This window comes from Cryptomeria japonica, chromosome 1, assembly GCF_030272615.1.
Source record: "Cryptomeria japonica chromosome 1, Sugi_1.0, whole genome shotgun sequence".
Taxonomy (NCBI): Eukaryota; Viridiplantae; Streptophyta; class Pinopsida; order Cupressales; family Cupressaceae; genus Cryptomeria; species Cryptomeria japonica.
In genome coordinates, this window is record NC_081405.1 from 234321771 (window position 1) to 234343782 (window position 22012).

A 22012-nucleotide genomic window follows, 5' to 3' on the forward strand; every position below is an offset into this window, starting at 1 on the left:
GGTCAATTAGTAATGCTATTAAAGCTACTAGGAAAATCAGCGAAGAGTTTGAAATGTGTGTTTTTACACATGTATACAGGGAGGCCAACTTTTGCGCTGACTGGGCAGCCAACCTGGCTTGCCAATCGGGAGACATCATTACTAGTTATGGTGAAATGGAGATTGCAAGTGAAATGAAATCCTTGCTCAATCAGGACCAAAGCTATACAAGGCAACGTGGTACTTTTAATAATTATTTCTAATGACCTTTTCGCCTTTTTTGATGCAGGGCTTGCTTGAAGATAATGAGCTTTTAAATAGGTGTCTTATCATCATTATTTGGCACGGATTCTGGGCATTCTTACAGAATAACCATAGAAACCAGAGGAGAAGTTATCAAAACGAGAGAAGGCATTGCAAGGAAGGTGCTGGAAAAATGGGAGGTAACAAGAAAAGATTTGAACTTGCTTCGTGCTCTGACTGGAGAAAGAATGAAGAAGTCTGGGATATCCTTTAGCAAGGGGGTCTGAATGTTTTCATGGAACGACTAAGTGGGAAAGACCCCACAATCACTAGCTATTTCATCAAGAACTGGAAAAATGGAAAAATTCTGATTGGATCACAGATGATGAATGTCGACGAAGAGGTTATCGCGGAGGCCACGGGGATGTCTACCGAGGGCATGAAATTTTACAGGGACAAAGGAATATCAGATAAAGTAGCAAACAAGTTTCCTGTAACAGATGGAGAGAGGAGAAAGATGATCAAAATCGACAACTCCTACCACTCCCCGAAGAGAATTTGCAGGCCATGGAGGTTTGTTTTATTTGCTTCTATTGAATACATTACCTTAGATGGTAGGTTTACCAGGGCCTACGGACATCATTTCGTTATACTCAATCATTTTCATCATGGAGAAAGGATTAGCCTCCCCTATTACCTTGCCTGTTCTATGAATCATACTATAAAGGAGATCCAGAAGGACCCTAAAGGTGATCATGCCCTCCACCAGGGCTCATGCTCTTGGTTTATAAAATGCTAAAGGGGAAATGCATTGAAAAGCCTATCAAAGGCAAAAATGCAAGAGATGAGACTACGAAAAGTAAAGATAGTGGTTTTAATTTTGATTCAGAGACCGAGGGAGAGTCAGAAGAAACTAGCAAAAAAGGGAGGAATAGGGTCAAGAAGAGGAGGATTATTGTGGAATTTGAAATGTCGGATGCTGAAACTGAATCCCTTGAGGAAAAATCTATTAAAAAGGGGAAAGGGAAAGGAAAGCCACTGGAAAGAAGGCTCAGAAAAAGAATACTAAAAAGGGTAGCAGTTCTGATTTAAACTTTATTCTGGTTGAATCCGAGGAGGCTGAAGAAAACAAGATGTTTGATAGTCAGGACAAAGGAGGGGAGGGTAACCCGGTTTTGGACAATTTGGAGACCGTGAACACCACTAGTCTGCATAAGCAAGAAAAAGGGGATAAAAGTGACAATGGCGACAAAGATACTGTTAAGGCCTTCTGTGAGACCATTGCTACTATGGTGAAGGATATTAACAGTCTGAAAACCGACACACAGGCCATGACAAGAATTACAGTTGGTGACAAGCCCTTGGCCGAGCATGTTAAAGAGTTAGTGACCGTTCTGCATAATGCTGAAGCTATAGAATGTATGGTTGGTAAAATCATAGCAACAGAAAATAAGGTCAATGAAATGGGAGATAGAAAGGAAATGGAAAACAAAATGAAAGATTTTAGCAGCAGAATTGACAGGCTGGAGCTCAACGTCAAGAAGATTGCTGATCAAAACTTCCAAATCCTCAAATCTTCAGTGGACAACATGAACATCCTTATCAACAGGTTCGAGAATAATGCAGAGAAGGATGGAGATAAAGAGCAACTGAACAAGAAGGGTCATGAAATGAGGACCAGAGCTAACACAAAGAATAAGTGCGACATCAAAGGTCGTGAGCTGGAGGATCTGAAGACCTCAGCGAACAACATGAAACAAATGGTTGTTCACGCTGAGGAAATCATGAATAGTATTTAGTTTCAGTTGCTGTCCTTGTTTTGGTCTCTATGCTGTCTTTGTGCTTTCCTTTTGCTATCTATACCGAGTTTTAATGTAATGTTGTGTTAAGTAGATCCCTTTCGGTGGGTTCATTTTGTCTTTTTGAAGTGTTTAGGCACTTTTTTTAGCAGTTCTGTTTTCCTGGCTTGTAAAAGGTTCGGGTACCTTTCAAATACCTGCTTTTACTTAATCAAAACTACTATAACATTTATAAGTAGGAACTTGACACAATGCGTCTCTTGTTAAATATATAATAAGATGTGTAAATTAGAAAGCTCAACTTTATACAAAATTATATAATTCACATCCCATCAAAATAACCTAAAATTAATAAAAATAAACAAATTCAATCATCATATTTGAATATGTTTATTTATTAATTCAAATTTATAAATTTATGTTCCTTAAAGAGTCAAGACATTCTTCCTAGATTAACACAAAATTAAATTACTAATTTCACCACAATAATACTTTCTAATTTATTCTTAAGAATAACATTATGTTTTAAATCATTATTTTAAAGTTCAGTTAGAAAGAGTGATGATGTATGAACCGAGACAAATGCCACCTCAAAAGTTCAATTAAAACTAATAGGAGGGTTTGTTTTCCAGTTTTTGGATGAACGGGAAAATGACAAACCAAATCCCCTCCAGAAACTAATGCTGCTTACCTAGTTCAAGATAAATTGGTCTTTTTTTCTCCAGCCAAAACAGAAAGATGTTAAACTTAATATAGCATTCCCTTGGAGTGAGAAAGCTTTCTGCGCACTTCTGGCCTTTCCACGATCATCATAACAAGTTAGAAGTCTCACCAGATTTTAAGCAAATCGATTGGATCTGTGAAATTTTGCACCAGCACAGCTTCTATGACAGCTCAAGTCAGGTGGGCATCTCCAAATATCTGTAGATATATGTTCACTTTTAATTTGATTGCGAGGAACTAAATTCAGAATAGCAACTGTTTTTCTTTTGAAATAATTATTTTTCTTATTTTATCTGCTTTATCAGATTTATTGCTCAAGAATTTTTGCTCAGGTTCGGATTTTATTTTGTAAAAGAGGCGGTTGAGTTCTTGATCATTGGTTTTTTAAGGTTTTTAGATAAATATTTCCTATCATCCGTAAGGTCACTGTATGGTTTTGTTATATCCTTTCTTTTCCTTCACTTTTTGTGTGATCAGGGCTTTTTTTTTGTGTCTTTTAGATCATTCCCTGATTGAATGATGCAATATCACTTTTGTTTTGCCCAGGCTTATCTTTCAGTTGTAAAACCACTTTTACTGTGTTCTACTTCACCAATTTTTTTGGTGGGTTTTAGAGCATTCCTTTAGTTGAATGCTTTAGTACCACTTTTGTTTTTGTCAGTCTTATCTTTCAGTTGTAATACCACTCTTATTATGCTGCTATGTCTCCTAGTGCGAAGAACGCTACTTAGTTGTTGCTATTTTATCCTCTGCTTGGAGACCCAGTTGTTTTGTTGCTATTTCTTTTAGTACACAATCATCCAAGCTTTCAGGCAGTTGTTTCTCTTAGCATGAATATCCTTGTTAAAGTTACAGTTTCTCGTAGTTTGAATAACCATTTTTTCTTGCTATTAATCTTAATTTGGATACCTAATGTTGCCTTCTGCCAGTTCTCTTGGTGTGAAGACGCAGTTTTGTTTTTCTGCTATATCTTGTACTATGGACACCCAATTATATTTTCCTTCAGTCTCTTAGTACGAGTATCCATTTCTTTTGTTTTGCTGCTATTTCTCAGCCTGGACATGTAGGCTACAGCTGTGTTACAGTTATTTCTCAGCTCAAAGATCCAAATTTGTTTGGTATTATTTCACTCAGTTTGGGTATCTTTTTTTTTTCTGCTATTTTTATTTTTGTCTGATATCCTTCTTTTTGCTACTTTTATTTTAGTCTGATATCCTTCTTTTTGCTACTATTATTCTCTTTTTTTTTGATCAATCACAGCCAAAGTGGTATTAGCTTTTGATTGAAGCAATGAACCAGTGAGACCACATTTTTGAGGGGCCTCATCATCATGTTTGTTCGGCAATAACACCCTTATATCTCCCTGTGCCGTCCTGTCTTCCCCCGATACTATTATTCTTAGTCTGGACTCCGAGTACTCATTTCTGTTCTACTCCTATTTCTAATTTAATTTATATAATCTGGGTAAACTTTATTTTCAGACTAGGGGAAGCTCCCTTCCAATAGAACTAAGCAGCGATAACTTTAAGAAACCCTTTGAATAAAGATATAAAATTCTGGTGACTTTCATTTTTTTGGAAAAAAAATAAAAAAATTATATTGGCGAATCTTTCCTCTTTTTGAAAAAAAGTAGTTGTTTTATTGGTGAATTTTTAAAATCAATAGAAATTTGTAGAAAATCTTGGCAAATCTTGACAAAAAATAAGAAAATATATTAATTACTATGGTGAATCCTTCCTTTAAAAAAATGAAAGTCCTATGGAAAAGTAAGGGCATGAGGGTGGCAGTGATTCACTAGTTTAATCTGTTTTTTTTTTTGCTGTATAATGCGCCGACGCAGAAATTTTATTAATATGTAGGAATATTTACATGACTTCTATCGTCTGCAACTGCCCAGAGCCTTCAGGCGTAACCGGAGAAACAAAATGTCCCATACCTATATACATCTACAAGGAGCCAGTCTGGCCACATAAGAAAAAAAACCCAAAAAGGAAGCCCCATTACAACCTACCTACCCTCCTAGGTGGCAAAAAAGGGCACTGCACATTACAAAAAGTTTACAAAGTGTTTGGCTGAAGTCATCAGGAATGGCCATAGCATCTAACACTCTCTGTAACAGAAGCTGATCATACACCCAAACAAGGCAGCATATAAATAACTGATGTCCCTCGAACAAGACACCCCATACATATCTTGCCATGGGTGTCAATGAAACACAAAATTGAAGAGGCCTCATAACCAAAGCTCACTCACCTTCATGGAAGGCCTTGACACTGACCGCCTTGGCAAATTCCTCGAGCTAGGGCAAATCATCATGCTCAATCTTCACCACCTGTCACAGGAAATCTCATCCCGTCATTGCCCACTTAGGGTGATGCTCCAAGCTCTATGCATCTAGACCAAGAATGAAAGGCTAGTAAGCCACCTCTGCATTAGGCTCAAACAATTGCGGAATGTCATCCGCCCAAGGAATGCCAACTCCAGGCTATGTGATCAAAACATCAATATTGTCAACCAATACTTCGGCTTTGAAGATGAGGTGCAGGACTAGTAGAGTTTGGACATTAGGTTCACCTAGGCCAAGTAGTGACGCAAGGAACCGAGAAGAATAGTCCATATTGACCCTATGCCAATTAGCAGTGGTCAAGAACTCCCTGCACACAACCATCTGAATGGCCTCCATAGTAAAGACTGTAGGTGTAGAGCATATTGATTGAAGTCGTTGATCATAAATATACCCCAGGAAGGACATTTGTCTTTTTTTGCTATGCAGACGAATTGGAGTCTCCATGGTGTCGTCTAAAATTGAACCAAGTTATGGCTAGGGTGATACTTATAGCGGTTTGTTGGCTCAAATATCAAGCCATCACGTTGGCACGACAAAGGGCATTGATGTTTGCACGGGGAAGAAACCACACCAACCTTCAATCTGTCTCAACATCGGAAGCAAGATCATCTTTTGAGGTTTGATGGGATTGATTTTGTACACCACCAACCCTATGCCAATCCACCAAAGAGCCACGATGGTTTTGCCACAATGCAAGAGTAAGTGCACCTCGTACTATAATCTTCATTGGGCAAGCTTGTAGCCATTGGTGAATGTTGAGTGGGTACTAACAATCCATGGTCGTGCGAATTCTCGAGGATACCAACCTCATCATCCATTTATTCTCAATACAAATGTATAGGGACCCAAAAGGGAAATGTTAGGATTCTCAAGTTCGAGGCCCATTTCATCTTTTGAGTGTCAAATCTGTTATTAATATAGCTGCCATCCAATGAAAGAGATGTCTGTATACAATTTTCAATTCCCTATGACAAATGGTCCAATTGACCCATATTCCTTCCCATCAGCAGCCCAATTGTCCATAATGTCAGCTTCCATATTCGCCTCTCTATACACATGGTTTAGAGTATATTCCTCAAAGAGATTCAAGAGCTCCACGATCCTATCCACTAAAGCCTTTAGTCACCAATTGGACGTTGAGCCCTTCCTTACTGCATTGATGGCCAAAGCCGAGTCACCCTCGATCTCAATTCTGGCAATATTCAGGTCTTTGTAGAATAGAAGCCCTTGGGTTAGGTATTACACAGGTAATTGGTAAAAAATGAATAGATTAAATGAATGATCGAAAGATCATTTATAGAATTACAAGAGATCGATGTTTCTATTAAGAAACAAACGATAACAGAAACAAAATTAGAAACTCCTAATATTTACAATATCATACAATATTGACCATTAATAATTAATAACTAAGATATTATTCTAATATTAGGGCATTCAATTCTGTTACATTATTTGTGTCCTCTTCCAAGGGGACCGCCAATCTTCCAACTAGTTCCCCATCCCACAATCTAATGATGCATCGAGCACCTAAGGGCCCCAAGTTCCCTTGTGAAGCTCTATTGAAGTTGAGTTTATACCACCCATGTTTCGAAGGTTGCCATTTTGCTTGATTCCTTGCATTGATTGTCTCAGAATCACTTGCCTCGATGAATGGGGGAAATACGTAGACCATTCCACTTGAACCTCATTTTCCCATCCCAGTTAGTGAATTTACTTTTCTTGTTTGTGTAAACTTTGCTTTTGTTGTTGGCAACTTCAACCGGAGCCGCCTCAACTTTGTTCAGGAAAGACACAATGGACATATCTTTATCTCTGAAGATCCTCCGATTCTGCTCCTTCCAGATTTCCCAAATTAGTATGGTGGGGCAAATGATCTACAAGCACCCTAAGAGACCCGATCCCATCTTGATCGACCAACTTTTAAATAAGCTGATGATGTCATTCGGCAAAGCCGTGATCCATCCTAGTTTGGCACATAACCATTGCCAACATTCTTGCGAGAAGGGACATCCCAGTAGATAGTAAGTGGGCCAATTATGATAAGGACTTTGGTGTTTCTACTTACAATAGGAGTGTTTGGTTGATCCTAGAAAAGAATGAGTTTAAATTTGGCATTTGCTTGGTCTCTGCCCTCAATGAGTGTAATGAGAGGGCTCGCCTTTGGAATTGGCTCTCATCTTTACCATAGATCACTTGGGTGATAGGGGGTAATTTTAGTATGGTAGAGGATAGAGAAGATAAAATTGGAGTATTTGATTTGAATTAGAAGAGTAATGTGCAATTCTTTTGGAATAGAGTGAAAAACAATTTGGACTTTGTTGACCCTTTGGTGGATAGAGTTAAAGACATAAGTAAAGGTGTATATGTTATACTAGTATAATTTTCAAAAGAATGGAAGAAGGATCTACTATAGGTTGGACAAATTCTATGCCAATAAGGATTCCTTTTATTTTGAAAAAGAGATTGATGGAAATTGCATTAATGTTATTCGTAGTACCCTCTCTAGCCACTACCCTATTGATGCTAGGATAAGATTGTAGAAATATATAGGGGCAAAGAGAATTAGGAGATCCAATATCTTTAAATTGAATCCCAGTCTTCTTAATGATTAGGATTGTAATGATGGGATTTCACTATTAGAGAAATAAACAAAAGGCTGTTGAATAAGATGTCCTCTATTGATCAATGGAACAATAATGTGAATAGTTGGAAATTCCCAGTCCAAACATTTGGGAAGAAATTGGCTTTGGACAGTTGGATTAAGGAAAACAAGCTCCAAGAGGAACTTCTATCTTGTGAGAGACTCTTACAAGAAGGTCCTAATAATGACACTCTTGTTGAAAGATTAAATATTGCTAAACATGAGTAAAGAAAATCCAAGGTTTGAAAACTAGGGCTTAATTGAAATGGATTGAGGAAGGGAACATGGTCCAGATTCTTTTTCAATTACATAAAAGCCAAGAATGTAAATGAAGAGATTGGACCCAATATCATTAACAATGCACAAATTGTCGATTTAGAAAATATTAAAAGGAATTCCATAGATTTTATCAAAACCTCGTTTTGGCTGAAGATAAAGGTAATTCATATAAGGAAGCTTAGGAGATTTGCAAGAAAAATATTCCTAAGGTGATTGAGAAGGAAGATGTCGAAGAACTGAGTAAGAACTTCAATCAAGAAGAAATTATGATGGTCATTATCGCCTTTCAAAATGATAAATCCACTGGTATTGATGGTTTACTTCTAGAATTTTATAAGAAAAATAGTAGCTGGATTGAAGATAGCAGATTTCCACAATCCATGAAAATGTTACAAAATGTTTCTAGATTTGATTGTGCATCGCAAAAACATTTTGTAACAATAGTTGGATTGGCCAAGATTTGTCGGTTGTTTACAAGGAGGCTACTGAGAAAGGAACCTATTGTGTTGTAAACACACATGCCCCATTGCAAATGGGGACCCCCACTTTTTCGCTTTCTAGCTTAGTTTTAGCTTGGCAATAATTTTGTAGTCTTTAGCCTTTGTTTGTGGCAATATTTTATTGTCACATTCTTCTTAATTCAAAATGTTTCCTTTTCTAGGTTTGATGCAAGGATGAAAAGTGAAATGAGGACTCAACCACATGGAGGAGTCAAGGTGTTCAAGTTCAAGAAAGCGGATACAAGGAGGACAGAAATGCAAAGGACAAGGAAAACAATTTCAAGAATAATTCAAGAGGAACACCAAGGAAAGGCAAGCTCAAGACATGATGAAGATGCAAGTGCAAAAGACAATACAAGCTCAAGAATGGAACAAAGGACTTACAACATCAAGACTTGCATTTCATCAAGACATTCAAAGAATATCAAGACATCTAAGGAGTGATTGCCAATATCAAGTCATGCAAGGATAAGTCAAGATGACATCAAGATGAGGACTAGCTCAAGGCATGAAGAGGGATTACTGTGAACATGAAGGAGACAAGCTCAAGAACATGAGAGAATCAAGGTCAAAGAACATTCAAGATATTTCAAAGGAAAGACACTACAACATGAAGTCAAGAACTACATCAGAGAATCCAAGTCCAAGGCAAGGAATTTCAAGATCAAAGAGCGTCAAGGAGGGAAGTAATTCAAGATTTCGGAGTTGAGGATGAAAAAGCATCACAAAGAGGAAGATTCCTAGACATGAAGATGGAAAAGTGAAACGTGATCAAGAATGAATGATAGTTTCAGAAGAGTTAATCAAAGTTAGAAACTTGATCATCAAGATGATGCAATTTGGGAATATGAACCATTACATCAAGCAATAGGATGATGTTGAGTATCAAGAGATATTGCTAGGGATACGTGCAAGTTGAGGTGGTGCCCAATCATCATTAACCAATTCGGTGATGCCAAGTCAGCATGTCTAGGTGCATTGAACCTAACTCATCAAAGGAGGAGCAAGTGACATGTGCCACTACATCAAATATTATTCAATGTACCTAACCTCATTTCTCATTGGTTTGAATTCAAGGAAGGACATGTGTACAAAATGTTGTAATGATCTCATTGGTTGATATTGAATGTATGTAGGTGATAGTTGTAACTACTCTAATTAGGGTTTCATAGAATTATCTTGGCCGTCGATTTCAAATCAATCTTGGCCCTTTATTTGTATTCACGACCTCTATATAAGGCTTTGTCTTTTCATTTTTAAAGGTTAATAGAATATAGATTTAGAGTAGAGTAGGAGGAGGAGACCAAATTTTTTGCCAAGACTATGTTGGAATAAACATATGATTTCATTGAAGATATGGTGGATTTTATGTGTTGTTTCTACAAATCAAGTTTTAGACTTGTTTACATGGAGTTGATTAGTTGAATGGAAGATCTTATTGTTGATTAATGGTGAAGCTTGTATGTTCATACCTTTTGGAATTTGTTGATTGCAAACTGCAATTCATGGTTAGTCCGAACAATTGAAAGCATAACTTCATTTGCTCTATGCTCATTGTTCATGGTGTTGATGTGCATAAGTGATATGAAAACCATTTGCGTACCCTTAGGAGATTGCACCATCTTTGTGTAGTTGTTTCCTCATGGCAAAGGAAAGCTTGGTTTGGTTTCACTAAGTCAACAATCATTTCCTGCATTGTAGGTGTTAGATTAGATTTCCCTTAATTCTTTCTCTCTTGTCTTTTGTTTGAGTTTAAATTAGTTAGTTTCCACATTCCAGCAAAACGTAAGTCTCTGTGTTACCAGCAATATCACATCATATAAAGTTGATTGTTCGCATTATAAACCTTGGGGTTGCCTTATTTGATCACAAAGTTTAGCATATGAGGTTTCCTTGTTCAAGAGAGGATAGAATACTTAGTATTTTATTCTGTGTTCAAGGTGTCATAAAAAACACATCAACAAAACCCTAGGTAGTGAGATCAGTAGAGGAGTTATCAAACTTGTGCCTAAAGAAGGGGATAGATCCCTAACAAAATTTGGTGGTATATTACCCTCCTAAATGTCTCGTAGAAGATTTTGGCAAAGTTGCTAGTATTGAGATTAAAAGGGATCTTGCCTAAGTTTATCAACTACACCCAAACTGGTTTTATAAAAGGTAAATATATTCTTGAGAATATAATGAATGACTTGTTGGAAAGCAATGGAATGGGCTAGATATTCTAAGCAAGATGTTGGAATGTTTCTCATTGATTTCGAAAAAGCTCATGACATGATTGAATGACTCTTCATCTTTTTGATACTTGATGCCTTCGGTTTTCCAAAAAAATTCTATAATATGGTTAATACCCTGTTCAAAGATGCTAGTACGTAGTTTGATATTAATGGCTCCCTTTCTGATCCTTATCCCTCTTCAGAGATCCATTAGCTAAGGATATCCTTTGGCCCCTTCATTAGTTGTAATTGTTGTTGATGCTCTGCACTATCTCTTGAGGTCCTCTTTTAGAAATGATTTCATAAAAAGGTATTTCTCTACGTAACAATGAGAATCTTCCGAATCAATCTGCAGATAATACAACTTTATTTGTAAAAATGAAGGAAAAGAACTTTGAGAATTTTATTCATGCTTTGAATATTTTTTGCAATGCATTTGGGGCAAAAGTTTCAAAGAGTAAATCTATCATCCTCAATTGGAAAGATAACAGTTAACACTCCTTTTGGACTTAGTAAATTTGGTTATCAATGGGGAGGCCTAGTGAACAAGTCAGATCCTGGGCATCCCATTTGCTGTTAATCACTCACTTAAAGACATGGATCTGGATTTTTGTTAAAATGAGAAGAAAAATTTGGAGTGAGTGCTAATTTGCCAAAAAATTCTATCCTCCTATAGCATCTATTATGCCTCTGTGGTTTTTGAACTGTTATCAAATCAATTATTTTCCTAAAAGCCTAAGAAGATTCATATGGTCTGATGGGAACTGCACAAAAGAAAGGGTTGCAGTCAGTTGGAAGTGGTGCTGTCTTGAAAAGTGTAGAGGGGCTTTGGGCCTTAAAGATTTAAGATCTCAAGAAATTGTCCTTGTTGTCAAATGGATTCTTACATCCTTTTGTGGGAATGAGCCTTGGAATGTTTTGATCAGAAACAATGTTTAGTTGGCCGTCTTTAAGAAGGCCAATCAGTGGAAGGGATTACATCCTCATAACTTTTATTTTGGTAAGTTCCCTGTCATTCCATTTGGTTCTAAGGTCTTTAAGAGTATTTGAAAGTCTTGGAGATTGGAGAGGTTGTATCAAAGGAGATATTTAGATAAATCATGGATGTAATAATGTTTGCAGCTTTAGGTTCATTTGGTGGAATCTTTAATGGAAGAATATGCCTTTGAAATTACTTAAAAGCTGTTCTACTAAGGCTTGGTTTAATAAGGGGATTTTTCATTTCAGTCACATTCTTGTTAACAATCAACTCAAAAGCTGGCATAACATCAGCTCTGAATCCCCAAACTCAAAGGACTTTTTCTACATTACAAAAAGCTTGTCAAATTTTTCAATTTCCTCTTCTGCTCACCTTTAGTACAGAGACCTTTAGGAATTTTGAACTGTGGGACAAAACTACTATTAAGAAAGTCAATATTAAAAAGATCTGTCATTCCCTTATCTACCCCTTGGATCTCTTTAATCACTTGAATAGCTGTTGGAATGTTTTCCTTAGTCAGTGCCAATGGTCTAAGGCCTTCAAAAGATGTTGGTCTCCTGTCATTGAAGCTAAGAAGTCTTGTTCTAGGTGGCTTTTGCTGCTCAAGTGGCTTGTTGTTAATTTGTCCTTTCTTAGAAATGGTAACAACTGTTACTCTCTTTGTAATTGTGTAGAATCTGTTGAGCATCTTTTCTTTGACTGTGTATTTGCCAAGGATGTTTGGAGTCTTTTCTCTGGTAACTTTGGTGGTTGGGAAAGGTCTAGCAAGAATTCTTGGCATGAGGTTTTATTTGATTATGTGGATGGTATAATGTTAACTACAATATCTTTTGGTTTCGATTTACCACGAAGGTTCTTTGATCCTTGTGGAAAATGAGAAATGAAGATGTATTCCAGGGAAAGAGGAGGCAGATGACTGAGTCCTCCAGGAGACTCACCATGTTTTATATTGCCATGCATGTTTCTCTTACATTGCATGGGAAAGGTCTGGTAATACTTCTTGGCATGAAGTTTTATTTGGTTATGCGGATGGTTTAATGTTAACTACAATATCTTTTGGTTTGTATTTACTACAAAGGTGCTTTGGTCCTCGTGGAAAATGAGAAATGAAGATGTATTCCAGGGAAAGAGGAGGCAGATTACCGTGTCCTCCAGGAGACTCACCATGTTTTATATTGCCATGCATGTTTCTCTTACATTAGAGATATCTAATGAGAAGTTCAGAGTATTGCTTGACATTGGACAAACAAATATTAAAAAAGCAGAGATCAAATTTGCCAAGTATTGGACCTATGCAAAAGAAGGAAAGGATAAATTTGTCAAAGATTACATGGGTTTTCAGAATAGACACTGCAACAATTATACTTATTGGATGTTGATTTGGAAGTGGTGGAATTAAATGACAAGAACTTGTCTGAGATCTCCCTTCCTATTGGCTTATTTGAGTGGGACAGAGGCAGTGAATGTTAGAATATTTTAGTATGCATCAGCTATTGACTGAAACTGGCAGTATTCTGGATGTTATATTGATTTCTTTTTGGTCTCCATTGCATACTATGTTATTATGGATCTATGTAATTCTGTAATTATCTTTTGATATCTGTAGCAGAAACAATCTTGTTTTTTGCTATGTTTTGATGTTGGGTATCTAGGTGTTGATACCGAATGCTCATTGTGTCAAGGTTTGGGTCGTGAACTCATAGTGTAACCTACATTTCTTTGGTAATTAATAATCAATTCAAAAAAAGGATAAAGAGGAGATAGAAGAATATATAGTTCCATTGGAAACTACTACTTAGCTTAATCTTTTTCCTTATCTAATGAATTGTTATTTTGGAAAGACTCTAAGAGGTTTTAAAAGGAAGTATGGTTTTTGAAATATTTAAAAATTTATAACCTTTTTTTGTTTATGGGTAATTAAAAGCAAAGTTTGCAAACCCTGTGAGGCCTTTGTTGAGTTGTCAAGTACTTGCAGATTTTTCAACCATGCGAGTAGTTGTAAGTTTAACTCACAAGTCTCTAGGGATGGGTTGCAGACAAAAAATTACCAGGTTTTTTGGCGAGTATTCACCAAAACTCAACGAGTCCAACCTCCTAACTTATTTGTAAGGAAAATTTGTGTCTATGCAGGTAAAATGTGGGTTAAAACATGTTTTCACATCGTTTTTTCCCTTAAAAATCCTGCACTTACCCCTCCATTGAACACTAGCAGAAAGCACAATTTTAATAGCATATTGGGAGGATTTTTTAGGTGATTTGAAGAAGAAATTTCCAGAATTTCGGATCTGCAACAAGTTACTCTCTCTCTCTCTCTCTCTCTCTCTCTCTCTCTCTCTCTCTCTCTCTCTCTCTTTTAAAGTATTTAAATTTGTAAACATAATTTTTTTAGAATGTTAAATGATTGAATTGAATTGATTCTATTTGTCTAAATCTGTTACATAGCGCTCTCACACAATACTCGATCGTTATTCTAGTTTATAGGGCAACCCACTCCACATCCCCTGTCAAAAACTTGGATCCAAACATGGTTGAAACAAAATTTTAAAAGAAAATTTAGTATTTTTTAAGTTGCCTAGTTTTCTGCTGATTTAATTAATTTTTTTTGGGTTTGACGAACACTCTATGTGTCCATTATGATTAAAAGAATTTGTTACAAATAGCAACACTGTATATACCCCCTTGGATGTAAAGAAAGGGGGGAAATAGTTTTTCAAGAAAGATTGGATATACAGTTTTGTAAAAGGAAAGAGTCATTGAGCTCTGTAATTTTGATATCAATACAGAAATTTATATTTGCTGGTCTGCGTGCTAGTTATAGATTTCTAAGATTTGTTTCTTCTTATGTTGATATGGCAACCACCTTCTGATTTCTTTCTATAATATGGCGTGTCTTGTTATTTTATAAATCTTTTGCAAATTTGTGTCTGGAATTGAAATGATCCTCTCTAATCAGTGCATTATAAGTTCTATTTAACGATTTTTAAAAAAATTTGAATAAAGTTTCCTACTTATAAAACCTAGTTGCATCTTTACACTGAAAATGCATTTATAGATAAATATTTGAATTTATTTCAAAACCTAAAACATAGTTTCAAAATCAATTAGTTTAATTTTTTTTTTTAAGTTGTTTTTCCTTTCTTGCTTTTTGGTTGAAAGCATACCCGGGAAAACCTAAAATCCTTGTCATATGAGGGAGTTGCCCCTCTCAAACGTAGAGGAAGATGAACAATGCAATAATGATCTCTGCAACTATTGTAGGCATGTTTGTGACAAGTTTCTTGGGTGAGTCACAGTTTTTTGTATTTCAAAATGACAAATTTGTTTACCACCAATTCCCTAAACACAATGGAGGTTATTGCTCTATGAGAAAGAGTGAATGATTTGTGTGCATTTCCACACAGCCAGGGCTCCAACACAATGGTTCAACATAATGTTGTTTCATGTTGCAATATTCTCTTGCACGTTCAACACAGTGCCAAGATGTTTTGTGGATGGAATAGGTAGAATGGTTTTGTGCACATCTGCAAAAGCATGAATTCTAAACAACTCCATTCAATTTTGTGGAAGACAACCATGTGCACACCCTTCAATTTCGCAATTCCAAGGTTTGACACTCGAAGTTACAACAAAACATAGTTTGATCCTACAATACTACTTCAAAATGCACATAATTATTGCACATGCATCAGCTCCAGCATGACAGTTTGGTAGATTACGTTTTATACATGTGGCAATGCATAAAATCATGTAAAACAACCATCCATTTGATACCATATGTGTCTAACATTTGTCACTCACTTATCTATATAAAGTGCACCATATGTGCATGGCATCTATCAACCTTTATTCTATATAATTACAACATTTGTAAATAGTCTAGGTAGAGGGTTTCCAACTCTCAATACAAAGTACGGTCTATTATAGCTCTAACATATATAGCCTTACAAAGTTGTCATTGATATGGGTTGTGCGTCTCCAAGGTGTTTTGGCAAAAGAGGTGCACAAAGTCTCTCTTTTCTTGATCACCAAACTTTGCTTCCTACCATAGCTCTATTTTTAGAATGTATACATGCAATGCCAATGAATACATGACAATATTCTTCATGCATATATCATGTCTCTGTTTAGCTTTAGTGACAACATTATATAGCAATGCTTTCGCAACTTTCGATTGGAAATAAGCCTATTTCTCAAGCTTGGTTAGAACCTTGCCTACATGCAAAATTGTCCTCTGATCTCAAACAAAAATTCGATCAACTGGGTCATCCTATGACATAGTCTCTCCATCCAACTTTGCATCTACTATATATCTCGTAAGTGTGGCAAATTTGGTACATTCATGACAAATTGTGGTGGCTTCCTCAACACTATACATCTTCCAAGTTGCCTTTAGGTAGCCTTTCTTAACATTTTCCATAAAGACAACCTTTCCAGGTCTTTACACATACCACTTTAGGTTTAATGCATAGGCTGCCATTTGCAAAGAGTGTTGAGTTTTTGGCATCTCCAATGAAGGATAGGTTGATTGAGTTCATAATATAATGGCAATGTGGGGTCTTTCATTTTTATGACTTTCATTTGGCCAAGCTTGCTACTAGTGCACTCATCCACCTGCTCCAATGTTTGGAGCATTAGAATCTCCATATATAATGACCACAAAATTTGCAGATATGTTTGAGACAATATATTTGGCATCAAACCAAAAACTGTCACTTGTCACCACTTCATCTTCTCCCCCGCTCTAAGTTGGACTTGAATTAATTCAACTTGTGTGTCATGACAAGTAGTTGCAGTTGCTCTTGCAATTCAATCATCCTCTTCAATAGAATGAAGTCTAGGTCATATTTAGTCTCAACAAATCTGAGAAATTTTTTCTTGGGTAAGGTTTGAAACTATGCACGTGTGGGGATTGTAGCTAAACATTTGCACTTGTTTGCTTCAAGAATTACCGATTTGATTCATTGTATCTTCCCTATATCCTTGAATGCACTGTTCGTGGTATGCACACAACAAGGAGTCTTTATGTTTGTAGGTTGTATCATCCAACTTCCTAGCTACTCTACACTCGTAGGCGGCATTTGTCACAACTTGTGCCATTGTCTCATGGCCAATCTCTTCAATAGCATCCATGATGATGTGAAACTATTTTTTTTTTTAGTGTTCTTAACAATCAACAACCTTAAGGAAGTAAAGGCTTTATATCCATAGCGTTATGGTATTGATGAGTGGATGATGCCTAATGTCCATCCTCCCAACCGTGACAATGTTGCATCTAGTTGTGGCCCATGTAACCCTTATTTTCTCCTTAAGAATGCTAATCTTTGAATAGTTTTTATCCAAGATGATGATCCTCAATTTCACCTCCCTTGATGGCACATATAAAGGTCTTGCTCTTATAATCTTAGCCACTACCTCCTTATAATAAGGAAAATGAGCAACATGGAATAGAATGCCACTAGTAAAGAGGAATTTGCCATACCTTTCATTTGAATGTTAAACATCTTCACAATTAAGTTGGGAGAAGAACTTGTCGCCATATGTTTTCCCTTAATACTTTGCTACATTAATGAAAAAAGAGGAACTTGTGCCATTGCCCGTGCCTATCAAGAAGTGCTACTACCCATTGGCAATACGGGATGTGACTATGTACTACTTATCACCTCCACCAGACAACTTTTGTATCTTTTCCTATTGCTTGAATGATCATTTTTAACATGTTTCAACACCCTTGTTGGTGATGTGAAGATGTGTGTTAACTCTAGTAAGTTTTCCATAGAATTTTAAGCCGCAAAAATGACATTTCCATAGTTTTGTCCTCCCTAAAATACCAAATTTGCTCATTGGAAATTTAGTAGCAAATCATTTAAGAGGGGCCTCATTATTGAAGGGACCCTTGGCAAGGTCTTCTAATAATTTGGAATGTCAATTGAAATGGGAAGCACCCCCATCGAACAAGTTTCTCATTCCTCACTCACGTATGTTCTGTATTTGATTTTGACTTTGGCTTTCAATTTTAGGGCTTTGAGTCTTCTCATGGTCACTCATGTTATTAGAAATCATAGTGATGCTAAAAGATATGAAATTTATTGTCTATCTTTACTGCTTTAAGTTTATGGAAACTATAAAGGACAATAATTCTTTTGTTTTTTTGACTTCAAGTGACATGAAACACATAAGCAAGGGACACACAAAAATTAGAATCCTTGTTTTCTCAATCTTTGTTAAACAGGAATTTCACTTTTGTCTTTCTTACTTAACATCACAAGAAGTGCAAAAGTGAAGGATGCACAAAAGTTGCAATCCTAATTTGACTATTAATAATAACATTTAAAAAGAAATTGAAAAACTAAAAATTAAATAGTATAGTTCAACACACTTTAAAACTAAGAAAGGATTTCTAATTGCACGAGACATTGAAGAAGAGGATACACAAAAGTCAAATGAAAGTAAGAAAATCAGCTATATCTTTATGCAAATAAACAGAGAAAAAAATTAAAATGCCCAAGGGATTGAGCTTAATTGGTTAAAGCTTTGAGTTCTCATTGTGGAGAGCCAAGTTCAACTCCCAAAGGGACATCTGATGTGTAATTATAAGTTGTGACTCGTGTTTTTCCATAGTTGGCTTCTAGTGTGGAGGTGTTTTCTAAATAAGTAGATTTCTAAGTTGTGACTCTTGGTCTTCCATAAGTGGTTTCTAGCATGGTTGCTTGAAAGAAGCTGATAATAGTCTCATAGTTGTGCTTGCAAAAGCTTGTATTGGTCTCATGTTGATGCTTGTATGAGCAGAATATTTGTAAACGTTTAGGAATAAAAAACAAACAAACTCTAAAGTACTAAATAGTTAAAACAATATTAAGTACTCGAAACAGCTAATATAAAACCCTGAATAGTGCAATCAGCAGTTATACAACCCTAAAAATAGTATTTAGTAATTTATCAGGCTTACGAATAATTTGCATACATGAATATTGAATATTAAATTTGGAAAAAATAAAACTTAACATTAACATTTAACAACAAAAATGTAAAAAATGTCGTTAACAATGCATCATTTACTTCTTAATACAAAAAGGGGGAATGAATGAATTTTTGAACTGTTACTTGGAAGGTTTGGTGAATACTTTTGAGTGTTTGATTGATGAAGATGATTGAAGTCTTGTTTTTCCCTTGATGCAACAACAAATTGTTGATGGTGATTTGGATTGAGGGTGGGCATGTATATTTATAATGTTTTTGAGGGTTTGGTATGTGTGTGCGATCCCACAACACTTTAGGGTTAGGATTTTTTAGAATCGACATTTTTGCTACCCAAGAGGGGGACTTCTAGGTGTCTCCAAGATGATTGAGGGACTTTTAGAAGTCCCTAGGTCATCTTGGGGACGTTGAGGCATTACCCAACAAGGGAGGTGTCCCTTGCTCTAGTAGGGCATCACAGAAACATCCCCACCTTGTTGGTGGCAGTGGGGGTGCACCAAGGGGACATTTTGTTGCCATCCTCAAGTCCTCAAGACATCCTGTTTTCTGAAATGTGGGATTTAAGTGGGGACATGTCCCCATGAAACAATGGTTTAGATCCTAAACCTTTATTCCCTAGAGATTTTGAATAGCATACTTTTTCTCACCATAAAAGCAGATATTTCCTCATCTCTGAGTTCCCTTGCCAAAGGAAAACTCTGCATATTCTACAACACTTATTTATTCCCAAACACTTATTGATTTCACACCTTTATGCATGATTTGATAAACCTCAACTTGCATGGAAACTCATACGTCTTAAAGCCATCAAATCTAGGGCAGGTCTTCCACCATATCCCAAACCGATCAAAGAGATTTGGGTGAAGCAGCAGCATGGATTGGCACTTAAAAGTGCATTTGACTGTAGATGAATCAATTTTAATGTCAAGCTGAAATAGACTATGAACAGAATCCAAGATATTAAGAATTGGGGAGACACGTTGATTGATAAGCACAACCTGGGAGAATTGGAACCTATGCAAACATTGGGAAATCCTACCTTCCTTGGGGATCAAATCAAAGAGAGAGTGCTTAGAAATAAACTTCTTGAAGTCCAATTCAGATTTGGTATATCCACTCTGCCCACATTGCTTGTTCATGGGGCCAGTGAGAGTGTTAAAGTCACCTCCATGGACAAAGACTGGACCAAAATCCAATCACCTCCAAGACCTCCAAACTCTTTGCTTCTTAACAGGGTTATTGGAATTTGGGACCATATATATTTACACAATATCTTGAAATATCCTCCATATAAGATTTGAACTCGCGTGATAATTAATCGGATGAGAATGCCAAGAGATTGATGTTACTGCCACATATTACAGAGCCCGCACAGAGGCACCAATAGCATCCATCAGCATCTCTCTCCAGGATCTCCAAGTTTGAGAGAGCGATTCCAGCAGGATTTGACAATATAACAATATAACTTGGTTTCTTGAATAAAAGTAATATCCTTTTTTAAAATCTTAGATGTTGTATTACCAATGCCATTTGTTAGAAGTGCTCATTCTGAGGAGGGATATTGCACCTCCTCTATGTGATATATTCATCTATTGTTTGTTGGGAGCTTGCTTCAACATCTGCTCTAGAAGTTTCCTGCAAGACTTCTGCATCTGTTTAACAGCCTCTTCTCTTGATTGACTGATTATCCTTGTCCAATACCAAGCTTCTCTGAGCAAAAACCAACTATTCTTTCTAGAATTTCTTTTTCTTTAATAATGTCCAGCTGGAGATCATCTTCCAAGGGGACATCAACCACCTCAAGCGATTTTGGTCATTGATAAAGGGGATAACTCCCAGTGTGTGATCTTCTAAATTCGGTTCCACCATCTGGGTAGATGGAAACTTATCAGGACAATTCTTTAAAATCACATCTTCTGAGGGAATGCAGCTGGGACCTGCCAAAGGTAGAGAGGGGGATTCCAGCCATATGGATTTCCCTTTTGCTTTAGTAGGTTCTTTTAAGGCTGCCCATTTCGGAGGAACATTCTTCTCAGAGAAGAACCGTAGACAATTCCTGAGGTATAAATACTCTTTTTCTTGACCTAGAAACCTGTTTTACCCTCCATGTTCAACTACCTGAAAATGCTGCACCTGTAAGTTTGCAAGGGCACTTCCCAAAACTCCATTGCCTATTGTTAGCCAGACGACTAACCCTATGACAAGAGTAGCACTGGAAGGGAAGGTCCTCCTCATAGTCAATCTCTTGATTGAATTTGTCAGTAGCGGTGGATAGACTGATGTGCTTAGGGAGTGGCAGATGCAGTTTCTCCCCAACCTTCACCCTGGCAAGGAAAGCTTGAGTTAAATCCAGAGATGAGGGGTCAATCTCCATGAAGTATCTGAGGCTTTGACCAATATTTTCCAGCTTTTGGGACCCAATACTCTAGAGGGTGACTATGGAGTCTGACCCATATATCACATTGTTAACTAGGATTCCAACTCTATATCTCTATTTTGAAACCATTCAGATCTGGAAGAACTGAATTGAAAACTTCCTTTGCTGCTTATGAGACAAAAACGTAGCTACAAAAGATCTTTGAGGGAGACAAGAGATAGAATAATCAGCGGACCAGGTCTCTTTTGCCCAAGCTTGAATATGGGACTTGGTATTTTCTGCCACAAATGCTCATGACAGCCAGAGAAAACAGAGCTGATCTATTCAATTCCGCTTTGGAATCATTTAACTGAACCATTGGACAGTTTTGTGCAACATTCAGAAACCTAATTCCAGATTCTCCAAAGTCGGGAGCAGAATGGCTGAACTCGCTCAGATCCATTAGAAAGTGTTTACTCCTGTTGCTGAACTGATATATTGTCTGTTAGATCTAGATCTGCAACTTCCATTACCGAATGGGCTTAGATGCTTGAAATGGAGTCTACAATCAACCTCTGAAAATTCCTGCCCAGAAATATATAAAAATGTCTGCTCTCTGGCATATTGCTGTTGAAATGATAAAGCAAATAAGAATTGCAGATAGCTAAAGCATGATTGTACAGACACAAATGCTCTGTGATGTTATTATTCTCGGAAATCATAGCGTTGGCTTTATGAAAGCCTTTTCTCATTAATCAACCAAACTACTCTAAGCGACCTCCATATAGGAAAGTAACTTCTGAATATCTAACCTAATATTAATTACTAACAGCACTTATAAACTATCATTCTAATTGTTTTTTTTAATATATAAACTATACTAAGCTATAGATGCAATGCAATAATTTGAACATTACCCACCCCCCATTACATCAATCCGAACAAAGTATGGAACATTGCATGGACTAAACATAG

General features: G+C 36.7%; 1 protein-coding gene across 4 annotated transcripts in view; it reads left to right on the forward strand.

The window, feature by feature from the left end:
* The first annotated feature begins 2615 nt into the window (after positions 1 to 2615).
* LOC131042259 (nuclear pore complex protein NUP50A) overlaps positions 2616 to 22012 on the forward strand; it is a 42827-nt gene continuing 23430 nt past the window's right edge. For all 4 annotated transcript variants that reach the window (XR_009105155.2, XR_009105153.2, XR_009105156.2 and 1 more), the window contains exon 1: positions 2616 to 2924. The gene's annotated coding sequence lies outside the window, so the exon portion shown is untranslated. The remainder of the gene's footprint in view (positions 2925 to 22012) is intronic.